This window comes from Urtica dioica, chromosome 8, assembly GCF_054948205.1.
Source record: "Urtica dioica subsp. dioica isolate 48M chromosome 8, U.dioica_male_clone48M_v1_H2, whole genome shotgun sequence".
Taxonomy (NCBI): Eukaryota; Viridiplantae; Streptophyta; class Magnoliopsida; order Rosales; family Urticaceae; genus Urtica; species Urtica dioica.
The window spans coordinates 13,881,482-13,890,829 of NC_142763.1; positions in this window are offsets into that span (position 1 = coordinate 13,881,482).

A 9,348-nucleotide genomic window follows, 5' to 3' on the forward strand; every position below is an offset into this window, starting at 1 on the left:
GGACGTACCAAATCGTTTCATATAATTATTTTTTTTATAATAAGTTTCATATAATTTCTTGATGAATATTTTTCGGATATGTTATTATTTTACATGTCACGTTTCATGTGGGTGTGATTACACTTATCCTCATAAAGCAACATATATATTTTTGTATAATTTTTTTTGGCATGTTTGCCATAAACGTGATCAATTTAAAATATATTTAAAAAAAATATATCAATTTTAAAATAGTGTGTTTCAGATATCTTAGTCTTTATTTTACAGACAGTTAGTGGTCAGCTCAGAGACGGAGAGGAAGAAGTGTCTATTTATGAAAAAAGGAGTCGAAGGTGGGGTTTCACAGATCTGAAACGCATGTGGACTAATTGATTAACAATGTTATAAAAAGTAGGAATAAATTAACATATAGTTAAGGGTGTGAAAAATAGAAATATATACTGTGAGCGTTTTCTTTTTTATTGAGCAGTCTTCCTTGAAAGTTGCAATTAAGGTGGACATTATGATCACTTAAAATTAATCGTTTTATTAATTTATATTTTAATCAGTTAAAATTAATTGATCGATAAATTTAATCATTTATTTTAGTAAAAAATAATTAAACAGCTAATTTAATCAGCTATTTCAAGATTAACTATAGTTAACTAATAATCACCCAAACAAAATATCTAATTTAATTAATGATTTATTTTATGTTTTTTATTTTATTTTATTTTATTTTTTTTTTTTTTTGTGATTTTGATCGATGTTGAAGTTTACTGCAGAACACAATAGAATTGTTCGAAATTGTCTTGTGTTTATCGAAGTCAATCGTAACTTTTTTTTCCTTTCTTTTCAACAATGGAGTTAACGGAATCCGGATAAAAAAAAAAACCCGAAAAAATTTATATTAAATGAAGAAAATAATTATGATAACTTTTTTGTTGCTCTCTAAACTATCAGCTAATTTATGACAAAATCTTTTAGTTTATGATGATTTCCACCGTGTTATTTATATAAATGTGTGTGTGTGTAGAATAAAAATAATTTATAATGTACTAAAATTTTTCTCTTTAATTCGAAAATGAATTTTTAATGCGATTATTGGACTAATTTTTATTTATTTATTTATAAAAGGCTACTCAAAATAATATATTGATAAAAATCAAATATTTAGATTACAAAAATAGTGTAAAGAAAATTAAAAATTTTCTACAAGAAAAGGATGAAAAAGTGGACCACAAACAATAATAAATACAATAAAATAACTTGCGGGCTACCCGTCTATGCAGGTAACCGATCATTATCAGATTAATATACAAATCATGAGCGGAAACGCCGGTCTTCGCATGTTGCAGATTATGATTTTAGGGGTCTTATCCGACTGAGATCAACGCCCAAAGAAAACCATATATTTAGATCTATGATTCAGATCTGAAGAAATATTCAAAACCACTCCGATTAAATATCGGGCGGTACATAATTCATATATAATAAGTCTTGATTATTGAAACATAATAATAAAAAAAAATATGAACAATAAAATAAAAGATAAAATATATATTTCTCTAGGTTGAGAGTTTTTCATCGATCGAGAACACCAGAGTCTCCGTAGCCCAAAAAAAAGCGACAACACCGAATATTAATAGTCAAAGTCTTGATTTTTTTTGTTGAGAAAATGTGGTTAGAGTTTTTTTTTGGGAAATGTGTGATTATTGAACTATTAATAGTAAAAGAGAGGCATAGTAATAATAGAGATGAAAAAGAAAACAATTATATGAAATAATAGTAGTCAAGGATATTTTTATCCAAAATATAAAAAATAAATTTATTCTTGAAAATTGAAATAGATATATATCTCTTGTTCTTAAAATTGTATTCAATATATTTTTTAAATTCCAAAACATTATCGAGTTCATGTAATCCAATATCTGTACCAATATTCTCCATCCGCGTGAATCACATGAAGTGATAATTAGTCAAGATCTTTTTTTTTTACTGAGGACGATATCATTCATTTTTCAACAGTACTACGACCACTATTAAAATTACTATACGATATACCTTAAGTCCGTATCCCCAGTGCTGCGTATCCCATCGAAGGAGACAAACGAAAGAGATGCTATATATATCATCATTAATTATTATAAATATTAAAGAGTGTGTGTGTGTGAGTCACACATGGATGTGGAAGCAGGAAAATAAAAAAGTGTGATTGGAGGGATAGTTTGGTGAATGGAATGGCCAAAAGAAAGAAAGACAGTCCACATGGGTTTGGCAGCGCTGACCCTTTTTTGCTTTTTCATTATTCCAAACCCCACCACCACACCCTCATCTATTCTTCTTTTAAAGCCTGTCTTTATTTGCCTACTATAATTGAATAGAATATATATATATATATATATATATATATATATTGTGCTACATTATATATTATAATGTTATTTACTATAATAATATATATGGCCGCACATATATTATGGATTATATGGATATGACTGTGTTGTATCTTATCAATGTATATATTATATGTATGTATGTGCAGCGTTGCAGAGCTTCAGTTATGTATTTACTATATGGGACGAGAGAGACCGTTAGCGTTAGGAATGAATTAACTATGGGGGATCTGATGTTGCTATATTATTTATTTTATTACGGATATTTTCTATTTATGAGAGTGTGGGAAATAAAACAGAGGCTGTGAATTCAATACCAATTTTAGTTGACTTTGGAGCTAGGAGAATTTAAGTCCGTTCTTTGTGGTGGTGTAGACAATTTATTTATATTTAAGTCCGTGCTTTCTATATATGTATTTTTTTTTACTCTTTTCTATGTTTTTAATAATTGACGAGTGTGATTTACATCTGTGATTACTCTAAACTCAAGTCATCAAGTGCCCTCTTTATCGCCATTTACAATTTTGGCAAGTGGTCCATAATTAAGAGCTATAATAATCTCCGCATGGAGATTTGTGTGCCACATAGTAAACTACATATACTTGGGAGTTATTTACTGTATATCACAATTTTTTTTGTATTTTTCCTCAATGTAGTCGTAAAAAACTACTGCTTTGGAGTTTGATACTAAAACAAATATATATTTTTTAATCACTTTTTATTAGTCGACTATTAGCATGATATGAGTAAATCGAGAAAGGTTTACACCTATGCTAGCACACAAAATTTCACTTAAGAACCTAAGAAAAATCCCAAAAGAAAACAATGAGACAGAAGCAAGGCTTGAAAGATGAGATTAGCTTTCCTTGCTAGGGTTTTCGAATCACATTTCGTAGTCATATATACCAAAGAAGCTATTGAAAACAAGTTCATATATACCGTGTTGACAAACAAAAATGTTATAACAATTGTCTCGTGAAGACTTGATTCCGAGTACGCAGTCTCAAAAACTCTAAACTTCAAAACAAGATTTTATCTAAGTACGGACGAATCTAAAAAAAATGTAAATGAGGGTGCTGAACAATAAGTGAAGCTTTTGATTGAGTTTTCGTAATCCAATTGTGCATATCCCTCCTTCTATCGCTTCCTCTTCTATTTATAGTACTTGGAGCCAAGAACGTGGAGTGTTCCGACAATTTTCGAATATATGTGTGTAGTGAGTGATTATTTTCTAGTGTGCTCGGAATAACCGTCGAGTTGTACGTTTTGCTTAGGTTTTATTTATTTTTCACGTGTTTTATTGTTTCGACTAGTCTTTGACCTATCAAGTTCTTTTTTCTTCGAAATTCTGCTTGGTAGAGTTTATTCTTACCTTATGAACGGGTTCGATCCTAATTTCATTCGTCCCTGGGGCCTATTTGACTCGGGCTCAGTTTTGAATTCCTACTGTTCTCGTTGCATCCGAGCTGATACTTGGACTCTTTTAATTATATCGAGTAACATCCTATATGGAAAAGAAACTCATACGCATTGTTTACTTCATCTCTAGCATTCAGTTATTAAAAATAATTTATAAAACATATCATCGCTCGTAACCCGGGCCACCCTTTCGTGACCTTTGATTATTGCAAAAAATTTAAGTGTATCATCACTAGTAGCTCGGGCCGACCCTTATGTGAGGATTAAGCCCTCTCCTCTTCTAGAAGTATGATCATCTAGAAGGTTTCATTGTTAAGTATATTTTGAGAAATCTTTAATTATATCGGGGATGTGTGTCTGACCAAGAAAGATTTTTGAGGCAATTTAGATTATTGGTTGTCATTAAAGAGATCAAGAGCTCCCTTGATCTTAGACGGATGATGAGGCTTTGAGGCTAGCAACAAGCCAATGCAATTAATTTTGACCCATCTTGGGTGGCAATGGTTACTACTTCTTTCTAATGTCATTTTTATAACAACACATAGAACCACATCGTTCATTTACGGTCCTATATGATATATGACTGCACATGGGCTTTACGGTGTTGCAATCACCTTGCTTGTGATCCTTATCTAATAGAGAGAGAAAAAAAGTGTACTAAGAGCATCTCCAATGCAAGCTACTAAAGTTCCTTTATTGTATGAGTTGTAATGATTATGGCAAAGAAGCCAATTCTGACACCAATGCCAAATATTTTTTAATATAAAAAATAATAAAATACTAAACACATCAATGTCTTGAACAGAGTGAGACCTACTTTTATCAGTTTTTGGTGCTAACACTATTGGAGTATATTTATGTAAGATACCACAAATGTTGATGTTGATAAAAATAAATAAACAATATTATTTTTTATGATGTGTAAAGCAACTTTAGCTGCTTGCATTGGAGATGCTCTAAGAGGATGGGAAGAGATTTTCTCCAATGCACGTTTCAACACTCAATATTAATTTTTTTTTTTTTATTTTGGTTAAATGTGAGATTGAGAGTTATTTTGTATATAGAGATAAAGAGATAAAGATTTGTTAGTGAAGAAAGTGATATGAAATATAGAGTAGGGTAAGAGAAAGACATAGTTAAGCTAATTATAAGGTTTAGTGTTATATATATAAGGGTACATTAGGAACATAGCCAATTTAAACGTTAGACATTACTAAATAGCCAACGTTTGATAAATTTTAGATAAATAACAATTTTCATGTATTTACAGACGTAAATCTTAAATAAATAATCATTTTCATATATTATGGCACGCCATTATTTACGATTATTTACTTAAGATTTATCAAACGTTGGTTATTTAGCAATATCAAACGTTTAAATTGACTATTTTCCTAATTTTTTTTTAAATATAATGATATGTATCTAAAATGTCAATAACATATATTTACAGCTACTAGTAAGTTATAACTTTCTTTCAAAACGAACGTTTGCATGTCCTCGTTCAGTTGCTATATGTTAATGAAGTTGCTAGATTTTGTGGTAATTACCCTTTTAACATTAAGTAACAGTAAACTTTCTTCAAAAAGAAAAAATGAACAAAAAATATGTGTAAGAAGGCTTCTTTGCTTGTGAATTAAGCAATGCATGTGTTTCCTAGCATTATACACGCGCACATGCAACGGTTTCTACTTATCTCTCCGTGTGTGGTGTGAAGTGTGAACGAGGAGACATATATGCACACTGTAGTTTTACCCTTGCCATAAACATCTATCAGAAGCTAGCGCAATTTTAGAAAATAATAAATAAAAAATAAACTGGGCATGAGTTTTGAAAAGAAAACTAGGCAAAAAGGCTATCTAAGTTTGTAAAAAAATAGTCAATATTTGACTTTGTATATAAAAAAAACACCAACACTGTACATAGTATATAAAATAAAATCTTGACAGTGTGATTACTAATTTAATTGATTTACAAAAAATATATTTATTGTTATTTAAAAAAAAATTATATGCTTAATTCATTTTCAAAATCATATCTTATTTTTGTTGTTCAATTATTATGTATATTTCCATAATTTTGATCAATCGTGTTTTGTTGTTTTTCTGTATCCTCCTATTTAATATTCATATAGTGAATGATTATTATAGTACAATACACTTCTGCCTTCTGCAGGGCATAAAAATCATTCATCAACACTTACAAATTAAACTAATTTGAATGCAGTCAGGGTTCAAGAGCTTTCCCTGTTGGTTTTCTCTTGATGTTAATATAAAATAATTTTTTTTTTATGAAATCCAATAAAACTTGTGCAATCTAAAAACTTAATTACAAACTAATTGATATCACAATTAAACTCAAACATTTTCTCGAACCCTAAACTTTTTTTTCTTCCCTTCCCCCATTTTCATAGATTAGTCCTTCAAAATGCATAATTAACCCCCAAATTACTTTAGTGAACGAGTTATATAGTGAAAACAAGAAGAACAATCTGCAATCTTTAATAGTAAACCAAACAGACCTATGAAATAAAGCTGAATGAAGAACAAGTTTATAGAGGTATATATACTATTTAAATCTGGTTACATAAACAGTTTATAACAGTTGTAACTTGTAAGACGCCACCATCGTAATTTTTGAATTCAAAACAGGGTAAAAATCACGGTGTGAATATAAATATGAACATAAACAACCTAAAAGTAGTAATGAAAGAGAAATTTCATTTTGTAGACCTAAAAATTATCAAAATATCAAGACTACACTTATTAATTTAATAATAGCCGAAATTGGATTTTTGGACCTTTTTTTTTTACAAAAATGCCCTTAAAAGTCTATATATATATATATATATATATATAAAGCATCGGATTTCATCGGATTTTGGCGGAGATTTTGGATTGAAGGTCATCCGAAAATCCGATGAATCTCATCGGAGATCATCGGATTTCATCGGAATCCGATGTTTTCAAGTTTTTTTTAGAAAATCTAACTATGGTTCCTTCCCAAAAACGATGCGAAACCAATTCGAAAGTGACAAGACTTGTGATGAAGAGGGTTTGAAATGAGAGAGGAAGATGGGTTATTTGAATTTCAGGAGCATTTTTGTTCGAAAAGTGTCCAAAAATCTAATTTCGGATATTATTAAACTAATGAGTCTAATCTTGATATTTTGATAATTTTTAGGTCTATACAATGAAATTTCTCTAACGAAATTCGTACAAAACATATAAGCCAATTTTCATATCTCTAAATTCAAAAGAATATAATTACTTGACTACAGGGAAAAAAATGGTATTAAAATAACTAGAAGCGGAAGACGGCAACATCTCATGTTTCATTGTTCAGTTTAAATGGTTCAAATAGTTGGCTATTTGATAATACTAATATTTGATGTGGCTTATAACTTGTGATTCTCGAATTTTTGTAATAAATAAAAAAATTTAAATTTTACATTTATTGTATACGTCATGATAAAATTTATATACACAATTATTTTGATTCTATCATCGTATTTTCAAGGGAAAATGACACATATATACCTTGTGTTTTAGTGAAATGTCGAGTTTAACCTTTGATTTTAAAAAATGTCAAGATCATACCATCTGTTTAACTAAAATGCTGAAATAATACCCTGAAATAGACAACAATGCCACAAATCTTTTTTTTATTGACTTTTCATTGACGTTGACTATAATATTTATATGTAACACCAATTATCTTTATTCATTCGCGTCATATATTGAATTTATTTAAAAACTAAAAAATAAACAACAGTCTCTTAATCGTAAAGAACGCAAAAAGAAGCAAAACGGTAAAAATCGACAGTTGATAGTCATCAAAATTTCAGATTCGAACAGAAAACCCATGATTCAGAGTTGTAATTCGAACACAGAATGAAGTCATCTCTTGAGATATATGAATTTTATTATTTAATTTCAATTTAAGGCTATTTTTATTTTAAAATTGGAAATTTGAAAGTTAGGATACTGTTTTGGATTTGATTATGTTTTTCTTATACAAGAGTTAAAATCAATGAAAGAGAGATTTGTGACACTATTATCCATTTCAGGGTATAATTTCGTCATTTTAAATAAACAGAAGGTATGATCTCGATATTTTTGAAAACCATATGTTAAAATCGATATTTCACTAAAACACATGGTATAAATGTGTTATTTTTCCTATTTTCAATGGTCTAACGTTCATCACAGTCTTTGTTTTTCTAAAGGTATTATAAACAATTTTTCAACGTTAATAATTTATTAAGGATATTGTTAATTTATTTACATGGAACAAAATATCGGATTTTAATAAAATTTGATTAGTTTGATTAAATTTTAACCAAATATTACATGGTTTACAATTTTATTCGCTTCTCGAAAATAATATCCTTCATTAAATTAAATTTTTAAAAAATACAACTATACTTGAAAAACAATCAGAACAGTATCAAATTATAATATTTACGCGCGCGTTGGTCCCTATAACGGCTGCTAATTTTTGTTGTTGCGTAAACCTTGGATTTAATATTTACAAAATAACACAAATATATTCCAATCTTCTTTCGCTTCATCAGAATTCAGAACTCAGAAGTTTAAAGAAACGAAAAGGTAACGTTATTTTCGCATTATCCTCTCGGTGCGGTGAGGAATGGCATCATGCGAAAGCTTAAAGTTACACGTGGCATCATACGAAATAACCTGGCCGCTTTGCTGATTACGAGTCTCTTCTTGGCCTCATAAAACCTTGTCATCGATAGGATTTCAATCCACTCTCTTATCACTCTCGATTATGCCACGTGGAACCAGTCACGACACCATGTGGTCAACAGGCACAGCTGAATGACAGGGGCATGGGTCCCACCAAATTTTTGGGGACATAATCGTCTTTTAGCGATAGAACCGGACGGAGTTGAAAACTGCCCGTTCCGTTAGAGGTGACAATTTACTCTCTGATTCCTTGCATTACGACATTTGAGGAGAGATTGGATTCATTAAAAACGTCAAATGCTCTTTCTCTGTCTCTCACATGTATTCCTATCTAATGCCATCACTCTCTCTCAGCTCTCAGGATTAAAGATTAATTCTTTTTTCCTTTAATGTCCTCGCGAATCGTGATTCTAAGTTAAAATATCACGCCACGTCAGCAGCAACGGTCGAGATAGCTCAATTATTTATTCATTCGGGGCAATAAACGACGGGATTTCAGTCAAAGCCGAGTCGTCGTTCGACGATCGAGGAAGTGGCACCCACGGAGACTCGCTTGATGATAAATGTTGTATTTAATTATATTCTACAATTTCAAATCCCGCCATAAGTTTTTCCGATAACTGAGAGAGGGAAAATATAATGTCGCTATTTTTATTTTTATTTTTTGCATTCGAGTAAAAAGAGGAGGGTAATTACGGAAATTTAGAGTCCACTGACGTGCCACTAAGTACGCTTACCCTTTAAAAGACCCCAAAAGCGGGAGACTCTTCCGAGCTTGCGATAAAGCTACGCTCTTCTAACTCTGATGAGAGCGAGTCTCGTAATGCGGAGAGAAACCAGCGAAG